At 35.1% G+C, this 23167-nt stretch overlaps 1 long non-coding RNA gene across 1 annotated transcript in view; it reads right to left on the bottom strand.

The window, feature by feature from the left end:
* Positions 1-278: 278 nt before the first annotated feature.
* The window catches only part of LOC104856744, a 35511-nt gene continuing 12622 nt past the window's right edge, over positions 279-23167 (bottom strand). The window contains exons 3-4 of the long non-coding RNA XR_002025088.1: positions 6664-6727; positions 279-377 (exon numbers count right to left, since the gene is read on the bottom strand). This is a non-coding gene — a long non-coding RNA (uncharacterized LOC104856744). The remainder of the gene's footprint in view (positions 378-6663; positions 6728-23167) is intronic.

The following is a 23167-nucleotide window of genomic DNA, read 5'->3' on the forward strand; positions in this document are numbered from 1 at the left end:
TATTAATATTACATTTACTGTCACATTGATCTTCCCACAATTTCATGAAGTAAATATAACAAGAATTAATATATTTTTTAAAAATAACATCAGTTTTTATCTGGTTACCAAATTAAGATAGATTTCCTGCAAATACTGTGGGAGATAGAATGAAGAAGAAGTCAAGGGCTCTTCTCCACGGCTTTACTAAAGGAGAAATTTGAGTCAGAAAGACTCAATGGCTGACTCTGTGTCCATCACCTAGAAAGTGGCAGAGCTAGGATTGAAACTTGCCTGACTCCAGGATTTCTGGGTTAGTCTTTCAACAGTACCTAGCATGCACCGTTTGGTGTCAGCCTCTCTGACGACAGCATCCATGATCCTGTAGTGGCCCATGGCTGATAAACAAAAGAAAAAGCCAGAATTTTACAAATGAAAGCTTCTGTGGGAATCTAGATCAGAAGGAAGTAATAAAACTTATTTTCATTTTAAGAAGGTCTAATTTGCTACATGAAGCAGAATCTCCCCTCCCAAAGTCTGTTTAAGCTATTTGATGGGTCCTTGAACACACCAGTCATTTTGCAACTAGTGGGGGCCTTCCCTCTACCATGGATTGGAGTGGTCTCAGACCAGTTTCTCCCATAAATGGCCACACTTATTTTATAAGATGTAAGCATTAATATAGGCAGCTGACGGATCCTATTGATGGCTGGAGAGGAGGGATAGACACAGGACAGTTTGGAAAACTGTTTAACAATTTCCAAAAGCTCAGTCTCACCACTGACACTGGTGAGATGATTAGCATTAAACTGTCCCTGACAATTTTTAGAACCTTGACTAATAGTGAGTTGATATAGAGACATTTATTCCATGTGTCAGCTTTATAATAATTGTTTTACCTGCAGTTGTAGTCATCCATACAGTATGTATTAAGCTTCCTGAGGCTGCTGTGACAAGGTACTATCAGCAGCTTAGTTAGAACCATGGGATTTATTATTTCATGGTTTGGGAGTCTCTAAGTCTGAAACCAAAGTGTTAGTTCAGTTGGTTCACATACTGAGGTACTGAGCATTAGGACCTTAACGTCTCTGTGGGGGCTGGACATTATGAAGGTTAACTTCATGTGTCATCTTGAAAATTGTTTTTGGACGAGACTAACATTTATGTTAATAAACTGTGTACTGCATATTCCCCTCCTTAATGTGAGAGGGGCTTAGCAAATAATAGAACAAAAAGACTGGCCTTCCCTAGAAAGAGGGAATTCTCTCACAGAGAGGCTTCAGACTTCATCTGCGCCATCAGCTCTCTGGGTCTCCAGCCTGCTGGCCTGTGCTGCAGATATTAGACTTGGAAGCCTCCATAATTGTATCTGCCAATTCTTCATAACAACTCACACATTTGCCCGTGCATGCATAAACATGAACATTCTATAGGCCATTTCTCCAGAGAACCCTGATGAACATAGAGAGCAACGCAGTTCAATTCATAACAGTCCCAAGGACAGACACCCTAGTAAGATTGAAAAGAGACATACATCGTACATCATAGGACTTTAAAACTTGTGCTCTATTGCTGTAGCATTTCATTTGTGGTGTATGATAAATTAATATCTTATGTATAGACATCTCTTTCTTTCTTGTGCTTTGTTTTGTTTTGGTCATTTGAGACAAGGTCTCACTATGTGGTTCAGGCAAGTCTTGAACTCACTATGTAGTCCAGGTTGTCCTCAAACTCATGGTGATCTCCCCTACCTCAGCCTCCTGCCTGCTGAGATTACAGGTGTGCGCCACCACACCAGGCTTGTATAGTCATTTTGAGAATGGTACAGTTATGGATTTTTTGTTTTTTGTTTTGGTTTTGGTTTTCTTTGGTGTTGCAAGTGTGAGAGATCTCTTTGAAATTTACCATAAAATTTTCAGCCCTGTTTTGAAATTTATTTCTATTTTAATATGCTGGAAACCTCAACAACTGGAAATAGCATAGATCATTCTCAACCACTCAGCCTCCACTTAGGACTGTCTTTTGCTTCCTATTGCCCAGAAATAATTTCTTATTCCTGCCTATTGGCCTTTACATGTATTCTTCTACTTTCTCTCTACAATGTCATATTTATTACCTACCCTAAGACATCTTACTAAATAAACTACAACTGCATTTAATCATTTTCGAATTGATTGTGTGTATAACTTGTGCTAGTATAAGAAAAATTTTCTCCTCCTTCTTCTACTTTCCATACTATATTTGCCAGACTCCTTTAAAGTTAAGTGTATTTTTGTGACAAAGTTCTCTCCGGTGGCCTATAGACCAGACTAAGGTATTTGGATTCTAAAGTACAGCAGGAGGCCACTAAAGTATCAGGAGCAGATAAGTGATGTGATTCCATTTATCTTGGAAAGATTCCTCCGCCTGATCTCTAGAGAATGGATAAGAGAAGGCAAAAGTGGATGCAGCCAGACAAAATAGGAAGCCTAAATATCAATCCAGATAAGAGGATTGTAGATTTATCTGGAATCCTTACAAGTGAGGCTGACAACAAAAAACAAATCCTTGGTTGTATGTGAAACATGAGCAACAGGGGAGGAGTGAAGGAAGTGTTTAAAGGGTATAAAAAATGACCAGTTTTATACATAAGATAAAGTGCCAATGAGATCAATGGTGAGGTAACATTTTTCGCCTATTTGGGGAAAATCCAAAATCTTGACAACATTTTCTGTTTGTGAGACTTGATGAAACATTCTTACTTAACATTGGAGGGATTGCCAAATGGTACAACCTCTTTCAAAGACAATTTAACAACACAAGCATTTATCTTTTGAGTCACAATCCCACTTCTAAAACATCTCCTAAAGATAAACTGGCAAATATACAAAATTGACACATGTATAAAATATTCAGCCTAGAAATATCTGTAATAGCAACCAGTGAATCTATTACAGCTGACTTGCACCCACTTGAAAGAACCGTTTTTTTTTTGTTGTTGTTGTTGTTGTTGTTGCTGTTGTTTTGTTTTGTTTTTTGAATGGGGATTGAACTCAGGACCTTGTGCTTTGTAAGGCAGGTGCAGCACCACTGAGCTAAATTGCTGGCCCCTAGCAGTTAAATTTTTAGCAATTTAGTAAGCTCATTGTTAAACATAGCCATTGTTAGAAATTAAATTATATAAACACAATAAATGTTAAAAACAAAGGTAATACATATCCAAAATCCATAATTTTTTTTTTTTTTTGAGACAGGATATCACTATGTAGTTGAGACTGAACTGGAACTCACTATGTAGCCCAGGTTGGTCCTGAACACAGTGATCCTCCTGCCTCAGCCTCCTGAGTGCTGGGATTACAGGCGTGCGCCACCATGCCCAGCCTTCATTTCCTAATTATTCATAATACTTTATTATTATTTATGTGTTTAAGGTTCTTTACATGTATAATATTTGAATGTTAGAAATTCCATCTAATGATATGCTACTGTGCATCATTTCCCAATTTCAGTCAGTGAATTCTGTTGGTAGCTTGAAATCAATCAGCCATGATGCAAGAGAGTTCACGGTGACTAAAGAAAAAAACTTTTTTCTAATGAAAATTTTCCTTACTAGAGAACTGATTGTTAAACATTTACCAACATGAAACCAGAAACAATGCAAACCTCCATCATGAGTTCTGGTTGAATAAACCATGATCCACCCAGTCAATTAAGTATTATGAAACTATACAAGGAAGTAAGTCTATTTTCATATACTGCTATAAAAGTGATCTCCAGAATATGCAGGCAGCGGAAAAAAAAAAAAAAGGGGGAGTTGAATGACGATATATTACCATTTATTTTTAAAAGGAGGGAGGATACAAAAACATGTTTTTGCTTACTTTTTCAGTAGCAAGATGAAGCATAAAGGTTCTTAAATGACTATATGTAGGAGGAAAGAAATTGCAAGAAAGATAGGGATAGATGATAGACTGCCTTTTTTGAAGGTTACATAAATTTTGTTTTGTTTTGTTTTCCTTCGTATTTTGAGAGTAGGAAATTTATTGACAGAGAGGCAGCACCTGAGAATCAGGAGAGGACCCAGAAAGCAGGTGGCCCTACAGAAATATTTAATAGAAATCAGGAAAGAAGAAAAAATGGACAGAAGATATATGAGGCAAATAAAACAAAAATTAAGATAATAAGCATAGTTTACTAAATTAAAATAGTAAACAAGCATATAAGTCATTCCATCAAACATAAATGACAGACCTTATTATATGCAGCTAATTAAAGACACATTTTAATTAGTATACATTTGCAGTACATAATCTGACACTCCTTGTATGGAGCTGGTACATGCACATGAAACATCTTAATTTCTTCTTTCATTCCCTGTTCCTCCTTCTTTGAATACACTTTGATAGGTTTCATTGGAATTATTCCACTGTTTTATGTAATTAAAATTAAGATTTAATTTTTCTGAATCTCTAAAACTATAAAGCAAAATGAAATAAATCTGTGCAATGAGTTGATCGCTTAAGTCACATGGAGAACTGTTTCAAATGAATTGAAAATACAGTAATTTTCATTAATTGTATCGTTAGTGATAACATTGGTTGTGTTGCTCTGAAACATTTTTATATAATCTATGATAAAGAAAATAAGTAATCTGGGCTGGGGATTTAGCTCAGAGGCACAGCGCCTGCCTGGCAAAGCACAAGGTCCTGAGTTTGATCCCCGGTACCAAAAAAAAAAGAAAGAAAGAAAAGAAAAGAAGTAATTAGCCAGATGGTGACACATACCACTAGCACTCAGGGAGGCTGATGTAGAAAGATCACAAATTTAAACCTGGCGGGGCAATGTAGTAATGTAGTAAGATCCTGTCTCAACATTTAAAGTTTTTTTTAAAAGCCTAGGGACACAACTTACTGTGAAGGCCCTGATTTCAATGCCCAGTATAAAAAAAAAAAAGTAATTACATTTACACCATTAAGGACCAGTATATTTGGTGGGCGGGTACCAGGGATGAACTCAGGACCTTGAACTTGCAAAGCAGGCAGCAGCTCTGAACTAAATCCCCTTCCCAAGGACCAGTTTTTTGTTGTTGTTGTTGTTTTGGGTTTTTTTAGTTTAGTTTTATTTATTTGTTGTTGTTGTTTTTTGAGACAGGGTCTCAGTATGTAGTTGAGACTAACCTGGGACGCGCTATGTAGCCCAGGCTGGTCTTGAACTCACAGCGATCCTCCTGCCTCAGCCTCCTGTGTACTGGGATTATAGGTGTGTGCCACCACGCCCAAGCAAGGACCAGTATTTTTAACAATAGTAGAAAGGACACAAATTAACAAATAAAAAGTTAAGTAAAACATATTGCAATTTTAAATTTATGTTTAAGATGCTAGGAACTCCTATTTTTTTCTTTTAAAAGTTTTACGTACTCTTAGCTGTGCCCACTGAACAAGCCTACAGAGAATTACCACTGCAGCAGCAATGACCACTCCTAAAAATTCAGATTGTGGCTCCTAAACAGCAGTTAGTTCCTTGGAGAAATGGACGACCTCACTACTTGAGCAGCAGATGTTTAAAATGATCTTGAAACGGCTGGCTTACAAGAAAATAAGGAAGCTGCGAAAGACTACGGAGGTTTGTCAAAAGGACTCAAGAGTCAAAGTGAAGAAGCTCCTGTTACTTAAAGATGTCATTATTTGAACATCAATAAAAATAATTATTATAATGGATTGAAATACTCAAAACTTTTTCTAAAGTTCATGGATCACCTATGAAAGATAATATAGGATTAACATTATGCTGATAAACAAGGGGAAAGAACTAAGTATGTTGTGTTTTTTAAATGGAAGTGACTACTAGGTATCCAAAGCAGTGAGAAGTTTCTCTTAACAACAGTATTTCAACCAGTAAGTGAAAGAGTAATAAACAGAGTACATTAATATTATGTAACCACCAATGTTATAACAGATATATTCTAAACAGTAACCAACACTGGGTGTTAACATAAAAAAATAGAGATGTGACCAGATTTTACATGCTTCCTGATGAAAGTGCCTGATACTTCCCATGCAGAATCCTTATCAGAAAGGCAAACCTGGCTGTATTTCTAGCTACGCCAGGAGACTGAACCAGGAGGCTCTCAACTTCAAAGGCAGCCTGAGCAACATAATGAGACCTTGTCTCAAAATAAAATTTACAAACGGTGGTAGCGGAGTAGTGGAGACTTAGCTGTAGTGGTTGAATGCATGGCTAACCTGAAGTGGTGAGTTCAGTATCCAATACTAAAGATAAAAGAAAAGCGATGAAAACCCTGAACAAAACCATGCCAAATCTTTAGATCTAACAATTCACAGAAAATTCAGGAGACAAAAAACAAAAACAAAGAAAACAATAAGTCAAATGATGCTTCAACAAATATATTTGGACAAGGAAGATTCAAAATGACAATTAGAAGAGGAGATGTATTAACATTTACAACTTGTGAATTCTGATTAAAATAAACAAAAAAATAGTTGAGACAATTCACGATATTTTGATAAAGTATTTAAAAGAGTCCTTAATTATGAGATACACACAAAAACATATATGCATGAGATAATATGGTGTTCAAGATTCACTTGCAGTCTAATGTGGGGCATGGTGAAGTGATCAGCAACATAAATGAAACAAGATCAGCCATGCTGTGTTAGATTTCCGTCACTGTGGTAAAATACTCACCAGTGTTTTGGCTCATGGTTTCAGAGTTTTCAGTCCATGGTAGGTTAACTCCATTGCTTTAGACCTAGGATGACACAGAACAATAGTATTCTACCAGGTAGTAGAGGAGAGCTGCTCAACTCAAGCAGCCAGGAAGTCGAGAGAGGGAAAGAGCCGAGAGGAAAGGGCTGAAGACCAGGTATAATCCCCAAGGTCACACCCCATGATCCACTCCCTTTAACTGGGTTCCTCTTCCTCTTTCCATCATCTCTCAGTAATGCCACCAAATTATGATCTCATTACCCCAATTACGTTAGAGTCCTCACAATCTGATCCCATTCAGAAAACTCCACTTCTGAACATGGGAAACTTGTGAAGGACATTTTAGATCTAAACCGTAACGAATAAGCTAAGAACTCTCTTTTTATACCTGTATTATAAATTTGCCATATTCAAAAGTTGATACTAAAAGAATTGACAGTTTCTGTTTTGAAGGTGAATATGCCCTTTAAGAATATTTAATGTTTTGAGGACCAAGTTGGAGGTGGAGAAGGAAGATTAATCACTTAACTTTCAATTCTGAATACATTTCAAAGTATTTGAGGCATTCAAGGAAAGATACTGAAGGCTCAGATACATAAGGTCTGAATCTCAAAGAGGGGATCTGGACTAAAGATAGAAATTTGGGATTTGTCAGCATCTGGGTGGGAATTGATGTAATTACTGAGGAAACAAGAATAATGCTTCATTACAGAATAAAAACAATAAGATATATTGCATGCCTGTTATATATCAGGTATTAAATTATTTAAACTTATTTACTCAGCCTTCAATATAACTCAGTGAAGCAGACATTTTTATTATTTCCTTTAATAAATTAGGACACAGAAGCAGACAGTTTAAGTCTTGTCTATAGCAAGTTCAAATACTCTAGTCAGGATGTGAATCCATGAAGTTTGGTTCTGTAAAATTAAGACAGACCCAGGACTATGATCTAAAAAGCTCTATGTAGAGCTACAGATATCTAAAGTTAGAGAAGAAAAAGAAAGAAGAGAAGGAAATGTCAATATAAGCCAAAAAAAATCACATTAAAGAAACAGGGCATGGCCAGCGGTGTTGAATGGTGCTGAGACAACAAGCAAAACTCATATTAGCATTAATTGTATTGTTGTTAGCATACTCAGCTCATGACTCACATTATACTTTTATTTCTAAGATACTTAATAGAGTGACACAGTATGATTTCAATTTGACAAATAAAAAAGAATACAATAGATTCTACTATAACACACACTTTGCCCTAAAATACATGAAATACACAAATCCAGATATTGAAAATAATTTAGGGAAGTTTTTTCCTTAGAATTCCTTAGGATTTGTAGAATTCATCTTAGAAGCTTCATATGAAAATTTCTTCTGTTTCATTTAAAATATGATTTAATTTTCAAATCGTCAAAAATGAAATTTTAAAGACAAATTTGCTGTATACCTGTACAGTGATTTTTATATATTCTGCTGTCTCCTAAGATTAGGAAGAATGCAATCCTTCAGAAGGAAAGAAGTGTAAGCGCCGTTAAAGAAAAATGATAGGGCTGGGGATGTGGGGCCCACCTGCCTGGCAAAGCCCAAGGTCCTGAGTTCGATCCCCAGTACCGCAAAAAAAAAGATTAGTTTTCCTACCACTCAAAGATTATTTTCTTTAAATTTCAAATCTTACTTTCAGTTCCTGTGAATACATGTTAAAATTTATGTTCTTCAGTTAGGATCTTCGCATTCTTGAAAATTTCATTTTTGGTAAAGGTAATAATGAATTGCATTTTCATCTGCATATGTACAGTTCGTGAAAAATTTTTGCGTGGTGGTGCACGCCTGTAATCCCAGCACTCAGGAGGCTGAGGCAGGAGGATTGCCACCAGTTCAAGGCCAGCCTGGGCTACATAATGAGTACAAAGCCAACCTGACCCTGTCTTTAAAAGGTGGGGGGGGTAGGGGGTGGATTTAGCTCAGTGGTGCCACCACCCGCCTTATAAGCGCAAGGTCCTGAGTTTGATCCCTGGTACCAAAAGAAATTTTCAAACACCAACTTCATCGTACCTGCTGGAAAATGAATTAGTTTCATCTAAAAAAAAAATCTATTTGTAATCAGAGTAATATTAGTTTATACTTTAACTTTTATAAGAGAACCCTGTACTGTTGTGTCAGCTACTTTCTCATTGTTGAAATAAAATACCCAACACCCACAAGTTAAGGGAGGAAAGATTTATTCGACTGACAGTTTGTAGAGGTTTCAGTCCATAATCAGCTGGCTGCAAGGCAAGGTGGCACATGGAAGAGGGGCAACACAGTTCATGGTGTTGGAATACAGCAAAAGCAGCAAGGAAACTTTAATGGCGGCTTTCTGCCCCTTTTATCCAGACTAATGGGGGTTAGGGCAACGTTAAACCAATTAGTGTACTGGTTTAATAATTTACACGCCTTTAATCCCAGCATCATACACTAAATCATACATAGATTTGGTCACCTCTGAAATAGACAGCCATGACTTCATGAGGCTTTGGGGGACATCTAAACACAAGCCGTGACAACTGTGTAAGGTAGGCTTGGGCTTGAATTTCTAAATCCTTATTGACAACATCAGAAAACAGTAGACACTGATTTCCACATTTATGTTTGTTTGATTTAAAATGTTAGCCTTGGTCTGGGGGTGTGGCTTAGGGTAGAACGCTTTTCTTAGGATGTCAAAAGCCCTAGGATTGAGCCCAGCATGTGAAAAAAATAAAAATAAAACACTAAAATGTTGACCTAAAAATCGAGATGCAACCATTAGTGGACTGGCTTTATTTCAGGAAAGAACAACAACAAAAAAAATGAACAGAGGAAAATGGTAGAGTAGTTGGCATTAACTGAACAGAGGAGTCCTGTGGAAAATAACCACATTACTTCTCTAGTATCTGTAGGGAAATATTAGTTATTTTAGAGCTACCAACTATAGCTTCATCACCTAACACAGTGACTGTTATAGTTTGTATTCAGTAAAACATTGCAGAAAAAACAAATGAGCAAACACATAAATAACAAATGAAGTGTGTATTTGCCTTGTATTGTATTGAAAAGCGGGGGGCAGTGCATTCAGTCAAAACAGCCAATGTGTACTGCATGGTGATTACCTGCCCAGTACTACAAATTTTTAAAATAATAGATTCACTTCTGTTTACCATGTGCTATCCTACTTATCAGACCATTACTAATGGAGTCTCCACAGGCAGCAATATTATCATCCTTCGTCATCATTTCAATTTATTTCTCCCTGTTTTTGAGCACACCAAAGCACAGAGAGGTTAAGTAAAATGTGATCATAAGCACACAACAGATCACTACATACAGTGGTTCTGGGCCACTCCTTTGTACAGATCTCTGTGCTGGTAACCAGGCCTGAAAGTCAGTGACTTTAGAAGAAAATATAACCCAGGAGTGGCCCAAGTATGTGAGTTCTGGCCTCAGGCTAGAGTCACATGCTGGCCTTGCTGGGAGTGGTAACACATGCTGGTAATCCCAGCACTCTGGGAGGCCAAAGTAAAAAATCACAAATTCTAGCCCAGCATGTACAATTTAGCAACTTAATGAGACCCTGTCTCAAAATAGAATTTTTTTTTAATGGACTGGGACATAATTCAGTGTGAAGCCCTTGGGCTCAATTCCCAGTACCACAAAAAAAAAAAAAAAAAAAAAAAAAAGAGGAATTGGAGGGGGAGGAAAAAGGAATTATTAACACTGAAGCTGACTCCTTAGAAACAGGTACTCACTTCTTAATGACTAGATTGCACTGTCTTGGTGGCAGAAACAGAATTTTGTAGCTCTTAGAACTCATACTAGGGTAGTTGGTACCTGGTAAGCAGTACATGGTTGCTTTTTTCTCATTCTATTTGCCTCTTTTTTCTAAGATGGGAAAATAATAAGCAGATCTTTAAGAAATTCTTGGGGTCTGGGCAGAGAGGCACAGCCAGCAATCACAGCACTAGGGAGGCTGAGGCAGGAGGATCACCATGAGTTCGAGGCCAGCCTGGGCTATATAGTGAGTTCAAGGCTAGCCTGAACTACACAGCAAGACCCTGTCTCAAAATTCTTTTTTTTATATAGGGGCAAAGCCAATTTTTTTCTGCAGTCCTGGATATGCAAGATTGAACCCAGGGCCTTTGCACTAAGCTACATCCCCAAGTCCATTTTTATTGTTTATTTTGATACAGGGTCTTGCTTAGTTGCCCAGCCTAGGGTCAAACTTGCAATCTTTCTGCCTCAGCCTCCCAGAGTGCTGGTATTACAGGCATGTGCCACTACTCCTAGCAATAATTTCTTACTTCTGATGAAGCAACTCTGTGGAAAATGGAGAAAGAAGCTGGCTGTTGTTATGCCAGGAGAAAAGTCAAGACTATCATGATATTGAACTCTACTCCAGCAACTTTGAAAATGCAACCTATATCCTCTGTGTGTTTAATACCATTTTAAGAAGTCTGAAAAGTCAAAGCTGTTTTCATAACAAAATTAAGATGCTATTTTTCTTCTTTATTGTGTTAGTTATCAGTGTTACAAAAGCAATGATGGGTAAAACTGTGGGTTCCATGAGAAAAATCAAGGTAGTGATACTATGATGATGGTTATAGCATTTTTCACCACCATCCTCTCACAATAAAAAGAAAACATCAATTCCACTAAGAATGATTTTATAAAGCTAGTAAAAAATTAACTTTATGAAATCTAGACCCTCAAGTCCATGTCTTAATATTCTGTGTGATGAAATGGGAAATGCACATAAAGCAGTTTTGCTGCAGACTGAAGAGATGGTTGTCTCTAGAAAAAGCAGTTTATGCAACTGAGCTACAAGTGGAACCAATTTATGTTTCCACTGAACATCATATTTAGTTGGAAAAACAACATAAACAAATGACAAATTTTCTGATTGAGCAGTAAATACACATTTTATTAAATTAACAAAATAAGCCTGTCACTTCAAAGAAAACAAAAAAAAATGGTATTCATTGCTGTACTAGTTGGCTTTCCCATTGCTGGACTATAATACGTGATAGCCACAAATTAAAGGAGGAGATGTTTAATTTAGCTCATGATTTGGGGGGATTCAGTCCATGGTTGGCCGGCTCCAAAGGAGAACAAAGGGCAAGGGAGCAGACTCTGATGCAGTTCACAAAGTCTCATTTCCATGACCCACCCAAACACATCCACAAGTGTCTCCCATCAATTCCTGGGGCAGACCCCAAAGCTGATCAAGCTGGCATTCCGCCATCATGGACACAGTTGCTTATGATAAAACTTCACCTTTTAAGAAAAAAAGGTTAAATTGTAGAGAACTTGAACCTGTCACAGTAGATTGATGGTAAATGTTTTTCAACATTTACAGGCTTGTCTGATAAAATTGTTTATTTTCTGTGGGGTTGGAACCCAATAGCACTCCATCACTGAACTACTTCCCCAGCCTTTTTAATTTTTTATTTTGAAGCAGGATCTCACTAAGTTGCCAAGGCAGGACTTGAACTTGTGATCCTCCTGCCTTAGCTTCCCTCAGTGCTGGGATTACTGGAATGTACTGCCACACCTAGCTGATAGGATTAATTTTGATACTAAGAAAAAGATGTTATTGTATAATGAATCAGCATTCAGAAATTTTGAATTAAAAAAACAGTATTTTCGTAATGAATAATGAATGACATTACAAAATTGTGCATTAGTAAAAGATCTATTCAAAGTCCAAGATACATCAGTGAATTTTAATATAACCATGTATGTAAGATTTATTTATGTTTTTAGATTCCATGATGAAATTAACTTTTAAAAAACTAGCACTTGTAGGAGTTTGACATAATATAAAAAACAAGAAAGCAGGGACACAGAGCAAATGAATTGCCTAATATATAAAAGAAAGTACCAAGAGTCTAGATGAGAAACTTGATTTCTAAATCCCTACTTCCCAAGAAAATGTTTCTAGTAATTTTACTCATGTATTGGTGGTAGTTACACTATTAAGATTGTCACACCAACCTGATTCCCAATTATTAGATCCCAATTTAGAAAGAATTGATACTCAAAATAGATTACAATTTTTTAATGCTAAAGTATTTTGAGGCTTTCTAGCTGTAGTGCTTGTATTTTTAGGCATCCACCAACAAATACTACAAGGAATTATATTTGGTCTACAGAAAAAATATGGTGTGCAATTTTTAGTCAGCCCTCCACCTCCAACGATCAAAATCCCACAATTTGAAATTTAAAGATCTCATGTCTAAGCTTTTGAAAGTGCTAATAACAGGGCCATCACCCAAATTCAGACTTACACAGAAGACACCATTTGTCCTCATAGCTATGAAGAAATCAAGTGTGTGGGTGTGCACACACATACACACACACGACAATTTTTTCTCAAAAGGAATCTGTCTAGTGTCCTTTCTAAAATTCTCATAGTGGGAGATATGGACTTTATTTATGGGAAGCAGTACTACTCTGGGTTTAATCAGCTTTCCAATAATGTTTCATTCCAATCTATAGATAGAACAGCACCATATTATTCCATTGCCAAACCAAACCTAGAATGGAAGCACACAGGAGACACAAAGAAAAAATGGCTATATGCAAATAGCATATGCAATTGTCGGGCTGGGGATATAGCTCAGTAGCATAGTGCCTGCTTGGCAAGTGTAAGGCCCTGAGTTCGATTCCTGGTCGAGAGAGAGAGAGAGAGAGAGAGAGAGAGAGAGAGAGAGAGAATGTCGAGTCATATTCTGCCCAAGATTTAGAATTAGAAAATTTCAGATTCAGCAGAAGTCTTACACATCATTTAATCAACCTTTCCTCTTCAAAGATGAGGAAACTGTGGCCCAGAGAGATTTAGTATCTCCCCCATATTTTTATAGGGAGTTAATGCCACAGATAGGACTGAAAACCACAGGCTTTTCTTATACCATAACTGGGTGATCTAATTGCTTTTTTCCTTGATTGTCAGTTCCCTATCACTGAACCTAGATTGAGATTTTCTTAACGACAACCAAAAGACACAGCATGATAAAGAACTAGTTAAATAGAATCAAGGAACCCTATTTACTTTTTAAAAATAAAAGATAAAAACTTTTGTTAAATGCTAAAAAGTTCATAATAGTCTAGTCAGTTGATACAAGTTCTTAGGTTTCAATCACAGAAAAACATTATTGCCAAAGTCCACAAGTACTATCCTAATTTATCAGATTACTTCCTTAGAAAGTGTGCTTTGATCTACTCTTCTAAAAAAGAACAAGTGTGCAGACTTCAATGGTTAATAAAGTTGAAAGCTTCTCTCTGGGGTAACTGAAATTTTTATCAAAGGGACGATAGACCTGGTTGCAGCTGCAACAAAGAAGTGCCATATAAAGCCAAGTGGAAAGAAGTTGTACATCATTGGTGATACAGGGCCATTGAACACGGCCATATTAATTGGAATCTATTGCACAGGATATTCTACTACATGCTGGGCAAATGACCCTGAAAGTTTTGAGTCCCTCTGGTGTATAAAAAAAAGTTCAGATGTAAAAATAATCATACAGATAGCAGATTCTCTATCCTTGAATGGGAATAGCTACCCTGAGATCTGGGTGGCTAGAAAATTTCTTTTTTAAATAATGCCCTTTGAGTGAGTTCCCACATATGCATCTTCTTTTACAACCATTTGAAAACTTGTCTTCTAATAATTTCACACAGAGCTTTTAGCAAAGCAACATTCAAAAGAATGAAACTAATGAAACACAGCAACTTTTACACTTTTACTTTCATGCTTTGGGGAAAATTCCGATTAAAAGATACGTGATAGTTCAAATTGGAATTTCTTTATATGTCCCAAAATGAATAACTTCTAATCCAATAGAAAGATTAGAGGTTTTGAAAGGCAGGTAGTATGGCATGTTGCAGGTACATTATGATGCAAGCCTTCTGCACTTATAATTTAAATTCTTGTATCCTTAGATGCTTATACTTTTCCTGACTTTAGGACCTGTATAAAGAGCAATCACTGTATTTTTCTTTTAGGCAGACCCTCTTCCTGAGTTTCATCGCAGCCTCTTTTTCTTATTCCTTAAGATAAATATTAAAATAAATCATCACAGGATATCATAATGTCAATGAATAATAACTTTAATGTCAGAAACATTGTCAAGATAGGCTCACTGAAAGGAAAAATCCTTTTCTAAAATTACCAAACTTTGCCTAATTTTAACAAAAAATTATCTAGAAGGCAAAGCGGTGAACAGGTGAACGTCCTTCGAAAGTACTGGCCTTCGTGTCAACTTTCACTTTCTCTAGACTGGAAGCCCCTTGATCTTAAGTATATCTATCTATTCTCCCAGGCTACACATCATATGCTAAAGAGCTGCCATGTTTATAACATATCCAAGTTCTATATTCTACCAAGGATCAACAAGCAGATTGATTAGATTTTAAAATTAATTTTTTTTTTTTTTTTTTTTTTTTTTTTTTTTTTTGGTACCAGGGATTGAACTCGGGCTCTTGCACTTGTGAGGCAGGGGGCAAAACCACTGAGCCTTTTTGATTAACATGTATAAACAAGTTTACAGTACATAACATGGTATTTTGATATATGTGTACATTGTGGAATGGACAAATCAAGCTGTTTAGCATACGTATTATTTCATATACTAATCATCTTGTGATTACAACATTTAAAATCTATTCTCTTAGCAATTTTCAAATACATGGTATATGTTGCTAACTGTAGTCACTGTAACATACATTGTGTCTCTTGAAATTATTGCTCCTAACTGAAATTTTACATCCTTTGACCAACATCTCCCCAACCCTCCCCAACTCTCAAAACTCTGATAACCACTATTTTACTCTATGTTTCTTTGGGTTTGACTTTTCTACGCTCCACATCTAAACAAGATCATGCAGTTTTGTTCTTTTGTGCCTGATTTACTTCATTTAATATAATGTCCTCCAGATCTATCCATATTGTTGCAAATATCAGGCTTTCCTTCCTTATCTAAGGCTAAATAATACACCATTCACATTTTTTAAAGTCCATTCTTCTTTTGACAGACATTTAGGTTGATGATATGTCTTAGCTGTTGTGAGTAGTGCTGCAGTGAGCATGAGAATATTGATGACTCTTTGACATATTGAATTCATTTCCTTCAGATATATGCTTAACAGTGAATGAGTTGATGGATCATCTGACGCTTCTATTCTAAATTTTTTGAGATAACTCCATACTGTTTGTATAATGGCTATAACAATTTATATTCCCTCCCACAGTATAAAAGTGTTCCCTTTTCTTCACATTTACACTGATATTTGTTGTTATCTTTTGCCTTTTTGATAATAGGCATTCTACCTGGTGTGAGGTGATCTTACATTATGGTTTTGATTTGAATTTCCCTGATGATTAGTGGTGTTCAATACATTGTCATATTGGCCATTTGTATGTCTCCTTTCGAAAAATATCATTTAAGTCTTTTTTACCAGATTATTTGTTTTCTGGCTATGATTTTGGCTATGGTTTTGAGTTCCTTATGCATTTTGTATATTAGCCCCTTATTAGCTGTATGGTCTGCAAATATTTGCCTCTATTCTGTAAGTTCTTTCATCATTCTTTCATTTACTTCCTTTGGCAGAGTTTTTTTTTAGTTAAATGAGATAGTTTAAAAGATATTGAATGTGAGGTAAAAAACTGATAATGATACCTGAGAGACATAAAATGTATAGTAAACCACCCTTACAACTACCCATCTTACTGATTCACAGAGTGTTCATGCTGCACAGCAAGGAAAGGAACCCAATTTTCCAGATTTGAAGAGTTGGAGTTGAGAATTTTAGGGACAAAAGCAACTAGAATTCACAACACAAATTACTAGAGAGAAGAAATCTTCACCAAGAAACAACTCGAAGTTTGCAAAAGGTGCTCCTAGAATATTAAGTCAAGAATTGATCAGTACATAGATGTAAGGAAAATACTAGAGAATAGGTTTTTAAAAACCCATGGGGGTGGGCATTCAAAGGCTTAGAAGTACAATCCTCAGACTCCATGTAGAACTGAAGTCAGTTCCTGTTCTCACTGATTAGGTTGGCAAACCTCATACATAATTCACACAGTATGAAGAATTTTGCCTCAGAAGTGGTGCAAAATTAGTCCTAGAGTAAATGCTACTCTGGTATCACCTAAGAAAATTTGATCCAAAAAGATTAAATTGCTTCCATATAATTTAACTATATCCCAAGACAAAGTTCAAGAATTTTTGTGCAGATGGCAAAATAACCAGTTTTATCAAACAAGATGAATTGTTACCTAGCACATAGTAAAAAATCATGAAGTATGAACATAAGAAGAGAAATAACCTATAATGAGAAGAAAAAAATAATAGAAATGTATCCAGAAATCTCACAAATTATTGAGTTTTTAGAGAAAGACATTGAATGTATTGTAAACATTGTAAGTATATCCCAAATGTTCAATAAGTTTAATGAAAGACTGAAAATGTATGAAAGCTGTAATATTGGAAGTGAACTGGATACAGTTCACCTTAGGAAGACATTGCAGAAGAAAGAATTAGTGAATGAAATAACCTAGGAATAGGAACTATCTAAAATGCAAAATAAAGAAGTGGGAATAAAAGATGTAAAAGAAAACAACAGGACATAGTTTCAAGCAACCTGATACAAGTATAACTAGGGTCTCCAAAAGAAAGGAGACATGGGAAGAAAGAAACACTACAAAAAAATCTGAACATTTTCTAAATTTGATAGATGTTAAAACCTTATCATATATTCAAACATCTGCTAGGGTTATAATCACAAGTAACATGAAGAAAACTATAGCAAACCATGTTATAAACAAATTGTTTAAGTCACTTGATAAAGAGAAATTATTTAGATAGGAATAAGTATAAAAAGTACAGATTTCTTTTCAGAAGCAATACATGCTAAAAGATAGTGGTATAAGATCTTTAATACACTAAAAAGAATAAACTGTTGATCTAGAATTCACTACTCAGGAAAAATATGTCAAAAATGAAGAGAAATAAAACCTCTTTCCAAAAAAAAAAATTAAAATTGAAAAACCCAAATCTTTCATATATACAAAAGCTGAAAGAAGTCATCACCAGCAAGCAGAACCATATTATAAAAAATGTTAAAGGAAATCCTTCAAACAGGAGGAAAATTATACCAGATGGAAATCTGTATCCATGCAAAGGAATGAAGAGCACCAGAAATGGTAACTACGTGGGTAATTATGAAGCTCTTATTATTTAAATCTTTTAAAAGATCAGTATTTAAAGCCAAAATAACATGTTTTGGGGTCCGTAAGAGATAAGAAGGTAAAATGTATGAAAATAGTGCAAAGGCTGGGAGTAAACAAATGGAAGTATAATTTTGTAAGGTATTATATGAAAAGTCATTTAATATCACCTTAAGATTGACTGTGATAGAATTGAGGGTGTGGCTCGATGGTACAAGTTTACCTAGCATGCATGAGGTCCTAGGCTCAATCCCTACCGCTGGAAAAAAAATTGACCATGATAGCCAGGGATAGTAGAGGAGGCCTGGGTTACTCAATGAGACCCTATCTCAAAATTCTAAAAACTTTAAAAATGGCTGGGAATGTAGCTCAGTGTGAGGGTCCTGGGTTCAATCTCTAGTACCAAGGGACTGGGGTGGTGAAACAGACATTAAAACAAGTGCCAAAGAATTGCAGCTACAAGCCAACATCAGTGGTAAAATAGAACAATAAAAATGTTTAATTAATTCAAAATAGTCCTTAAAGTTTAAAAGTAAGCAAAAATAGTTGGCAAAAACAGAAAGCAAATACAAATAACAAGATGACAAATTTAAACCCAAACATTTCAATACTCTCATTAAATGTAGATGATCTGAACATCCTAGTTAAAAAGTAGAGATTGTTAGGTTAGAAAAAAATGACTCAACAGCATTCTACTCACACACACACACACACACACACACACACACACACAAACTTACTTTACACAAAAATCACAAAAGTTAAATGTTAAAAACCATGGTAAATACACCATGCAAACATATTACTTAAAGCTATATAAGGGTCAACAGTAGGAAGTATTCACTGGACCCTGGGTTGAATCCCCAGCACACATTATAAAAGCTATAAAGACTTTATTAATATCAGACAAAGAATGCTTTCAGAAATGAAGATAATTTAAAATAATAAAGGAGTCAATTTGTCAAGAAGACATAACCCCGAATATTTACATACACAATAATAGGGCTTTAAATAAATGAAGCAAAAATCGATGAACTCCAAAGGGAAAATAAAAGCCTATGATTAGAGTCAGAGATTTCAATTCCTTTCTCTAAATAACTGATAGAATAGGTAGACACAAAAATCAGTAAACTTTCAGAAAACTGGAACAATGTCTGTTTTGGCCCTGTTGTCACAGAACGATCTAATGAACAATGATGAAATAATTCTCTTCATTGTACCTGGAACACTGACAAAGCTAGTCCATATATCCCAGATCATAAAACAAAAAATTTTAACTTAACTAAATTGAAATCATGCAGTAAATATAATTTTAACATAATATATAAATATACTTTACAGTTATGATGGTTATATATAATTATACAAAATATAATATAAACTATATTATATAATCCTAATAATATATTATATTTTATTAATGCTTAATATTAATATATTATATTAACATTGCTATAATGTTGTGCTATATTATTACAATAAATAATAGTAAATCTATGCTATAACCATATATACATTGCAATATAATAAATGTAATATGATATATTATGAATACAATATAATCATGTCTAATATTGATAACATACAGTGAACTCTTGACTTATGAATTTGATCAGTTTCCAAGGGCGGGTTGTAAACCAAGTTGGTTGTAAGCTAATACAGCTGAGATCTGGATGTTTACCTGGATACATGCTACAGATAACAAGAGGCAGATGAATCTTCCATTAACCTAATTAACCCAAGTTGTTCGTATGTCAGGCTGGTCGTAGCCTGAGGGTCCACTGTGTCTGGAAAATTTCTCAAAACTTGGAAACTAACAAACATACTTCTAAATAATCAATTTGTTAAAGAACTCATATAAATATAATACCAAAGTTTGTTGGCTACATTCTAAGCAATAGTTAGAAGGGAATTCGTAGCATTATACATCTGTAAGAAAAATAAAGGTTTAAAAAAGGATGAGCCTTTCCCTTGAAAAAGTAGGAAAAGAATATAAAATTAAACCCAAAGTAAATATAATAAAGGAAGCAATAAAAACATAGCAGAAATCAATAAAATAGGAGACAGAAAAACATTAAAGAATGTTAAATAAAAACAAAAGCTCATTATATGATATCAATAAAATTCACAAATCCATAATTTGATCAGGACTGATCACCAAAAAAAATGGGAGAAGACACAAATGACCAAGATGGGAAATGAGAGAAATAAACTAATTTAAGATTCTATAGACATTACAAGTATAACAAAGAAATAATATAATCAACTTCGTGCCATTAAGTTCATACAACTTAGATGAAATATTAAAATTCCTTGAAAGTCACAAACTGTCAAAGCATTCCTTTTGAAACTAGCAATTCTGAACAGCAGGCAAAAACAGTTTGTTACATAATTGAAAGAGACCAAAAGCAAGCATGAAAAATCATAGAGAATAGTTATAATGATAATTTTTAACACCCAGAAATTTTTAGTTCCTTTAAGATCAGATCTTTAGCAAAAAATAACTCACAAGAGTCTGAGAATATAGTTTTAACTGTCAAAGATGTGACAGAAAACACTTGACCTTTTTTAAAATCTAAAAACAAGAAGTTGCTCACTTTTAAATATTTTTAAATTTTTAAAATTTTTATTTTAATTTTCAATTTTCAATTTTTTGTACCTGGGATTGAACTCAGGACTTTGCTCTTGCAAGGCAGTTGCGGTGCCCCTGAGCTAAAGTCCCAGCCCTTTTATATACTTTTATAATTTAAAATAAAAGGTAATTTTAATCTAGTGATTGAGGCAAAGTAAATTATTTGTTGTATTTTTCAAATTATATTTTATCGACGGGGAAAATATCTATGATACTTATATAACTGACATGAGGTAAAATAAGAGCATTTTTCATTTATTAAGTTGACAATAACTTAATAATAAACATTGCTGACAGTGAGTAAATAAGTTTTAAAGAGTGCACAGTACTATAGCTGTTGAAAAGTGATGTAGTATTAGCAATCAAAGTGTAAAATATACATGCTAAATAAAGAATAAAATCTACGTGTTTATTTCAAGAGATTTAGGAAAAGCATTTAAGAAAATCAAATGCCCTTTCATGATAAAAGCACTTAACAAAGTAGATACAGAATGGAACGTCTACAACCAGATAAAAGGTGTCTACAAAACCCACAGCTAATATCAACTTAATGGTGAAATACTGGGTGCTTTTCCTTAAGATCAAGACTAGTAGAACGACCTGGGCATGGTGGTGAATGCCTATAATCCCAGCTACTCAGGAGCCTAAGGAAGATTTCAAGTTTAGGGTCAACATGGGAAATTTAGCAAGAAGAGCTGGGTGTGTAGCTTGATGGTAGAGCACGTGTCTAGCATGGGTTCAATCCACAGTACTGCTTAAAAAACAACAACAACAAAACTTTGAACTATTCAAGAGATCCCTAGAGGCAAGTAGAGATAGAGTAGTTACAGACACAAAATAAACTGAGCTCAGTCTGTGGATCTAAGAGATCATTATTTCCCACAGAATAATATATTCAATAAAAAGTTCTTCCTTAGAAGATAACCCATGTTCTCCCTTAACTTTCCTCTTCATGCTTCGGTGGAACTAAAAGCCCAAGACCATTAAGTTAATCAACATTGTAATTTAATTTAAGACAGGATTCCCTGCTCCCTGCTTTACACCATCAGGGTGGGCAGGCCACCTGCCTTTGTAAAAGGTGACCTGGCAAGCTTCTTCCTCTCACATTCTCAGCTGCTGTTACTGACCCTCTTGGTTGGAACAGTAGGGGCAGAAGAGCAAAGGGAAGCAGCAAGTTCTTCCTTGACTGGTACTATTTTAAGACAGCTTTGCACTCTGGTTTTGGCAGATGTTTAAAGCTGAGTCATTCTAAAAGATGGTTTCACAAATTCTTTAGAGACCATCCTACCAGACCCTTCCAATTGCAACACTCAGGACATGGGGCCTACATTCTGTTTTTATAGTTTCTGATCCACCCTTAGCTGCTGCTTAGAAACAAGAGCACATTCTCAGAATCTCTGTTGAAGTCAGTCCCAGGCAATCTTTTTGAAAATTTTTTTTTTTTTGCCAAGTGGAATTTTGCATTTTCTTATTGTTTAGGTCAATTGAATCACAGTTTAGGTTATCTCCAGTCAGACACTCTTTCTAATAGTTAAATTCTATTTTTCTCTTCCTGGTATCCTGGCTGTTTTAGACAGAGAGTTGCTGATTGCTTGTGTGTCTGATTTGTCTTTAGGAAATTCTGGTGTTCCTGGTTCAGAAGCTGGATCTTAGCACCTTCAGAACCTCAGAGAAAAGGTTTACAAATAGGAATATTGAGAAAACCTACAGAACTGATTATAATTGTGAACAAAAATTGTATTATTTCTGATGAATATTGAGAACCTTATCCCAAGACCAACCCAAGCTAGAGTTCCCAGAGTATTAAACCTCCTTGAGTTTTTTTTCTGAAAGTGAAAGATTTCCTTTCTTTATATTTAGAAAATTAGATGAAATCCCCACATTTTAGGCAGTAAGTGTAACACACATACCTTAAAAACTGACAAGAAACCAAAAGAACTAGAATGAAGAGTAATAATTTTGTAGCCAGTTGCATACTAAACAGTCAGCCAATTTGAATAAAAATGTAGCTGCTATTTTCAGATGTCTTTTTATTTTCATAAGTAGATCATGAATATACTCTCACAATAGATTTTAACAATTTCAAAGTTCTTTTCCTTTTTTGCATACATATATAAATTTCTACATAAATCAATCACTGTAAACATATTGTTCTATGACTTGCATTTTTTGTTAATAATTTATTTTGAAACATTTCCAAGCAGTATACATTTCAACAACTGCATAATATTCAATTGTGGAGAATGTGTAATTCATTCAGCCATATCTATCAATAGACATTTAGAGTCCTTCCAATTTTTTGTTTTTATAAAAAATACTGCAATGAATAATTCCTTTAGTAATGTTTATATAGTTTTTTGTTTTCCAGTACCAGGGATGGAACTCAGGACTTTGCACTTGCCAGGCAGGCATGGTGCCACTGAGCTACATTCCCTGCCCTAACCTATAGCACTTTTTCAAATAAATTGAAAGAACATATACTGAGACAATAAAATATTCTCTTTACTACTATATATGTATATATATATATTACTAGTAGAATATATAGTAGTATATATGTACTACTAATATTCTCTTTACTACGTGTGTGTGTGTGTGTATATATATAT

Source organism: Fukomys damarensis, unplaced genomic scaffold, assembly GCF_012274545.1.
Source record: "Fukomys damarensis isolate Sample0158 unplaced genomic scaffold, DMR_v1.0_HiC HiC_scaffold_12, whole genome shotgun sequence".
In the NCBI taxonomy this organism is placed as follows: Eukaryota; Metazoa; Chordata; class Mammalia; order Rodentia; family Bathyergidae; genus Fukomys; species Fukomys damarensis.